Genomic DNA, 948 nt, shown 5'->3' with positions numbered 1-948 from the left:
ATTGAACAGTCATAAAAATTATTGAATTTTGTCAAATATATTTCTGCATTGAATGATGTGATTATATGATTTTCCTTTGTTAGCTTGCTCAATACGGTGGATTATATTGATTGATTTTTTAAAATATTGAACCAATCTTAAATTCCTGGAATAAACTCCACTTGGTGATGGTATATAATCCTTTTTATATATTGATAAATTAAATTTATTAATATTGTGTTAAAAATTTTTACATCTACATTTATGAGCATATTAGGCTATGGTTTTATCTTTTTTTGGTGTTGTCTTTGTCTGGATTTTTATCAGGTTAATAATAGCTTTTTAAAATGAATTGGGAAGAAGTCCTTCCATTTCTATTTTGTGGAAGACATTGTGTAGAATTGGTTTTAATTCTTCTTTAAATATGTTGAACAATTCTTTAGTGAAGTCATCAGGATTTGGAAATTTCCTTTGTGACAGTTTTTAAATTACAAACACATTTCTTTAATAGTTGTAGGTCTATTTAAATTGTCTATTTCATGATAATCTATTATCTATTGTATGAGTTGTATTAATTTATGCATTTCAAGAAATTGGTCCCTTTCCTATATTACCAGTTTTTTGTGTGTAGTATCCTTGATGGAATTTCTTTGTAATCTTTTTTCCCTACAGGTTGATTTCATTTATATGAATTCTAGAACAGGTAAAACTAATCTTTGCTGACAGAAATCAGATCAGTGGTTGCCTGGGGAAAAAGATGAACTACAAAGGGATACAAGGGAATTTCCTGGGGTTTTGTAAATGTTCTATATTTTGATTGTGAAGTCATTAGCACAGGTATACACATTTATTAAAACTCTCCGAACTGTACCCTTAAAATTTGTGCATTTTATTTTAAATATATTATTCCTCAATAATTTATTCTAAAAATAATGCTAATAAAAATGTATATATGAACTATTTTGTACA

Source organism: Propithecus coquereli, unplaced genomic scaffold (genome assembly GCF_000956105.1).
Source record: "Propithecus coquereli isolate 6110/MARCELLA unplaced genomic scaffold, Pcoq_1.0 Scaffold204, whole genome shotgun sequence".
NCBI classification, from domain to species: Eukaryota; Metazoa; Chordata; class Mammalia; order Primates; family Indriidae; genus Propithecus; species Propithecus coquereli.
Note: the sequence above shows the minus strand (reverse complement) of the source record.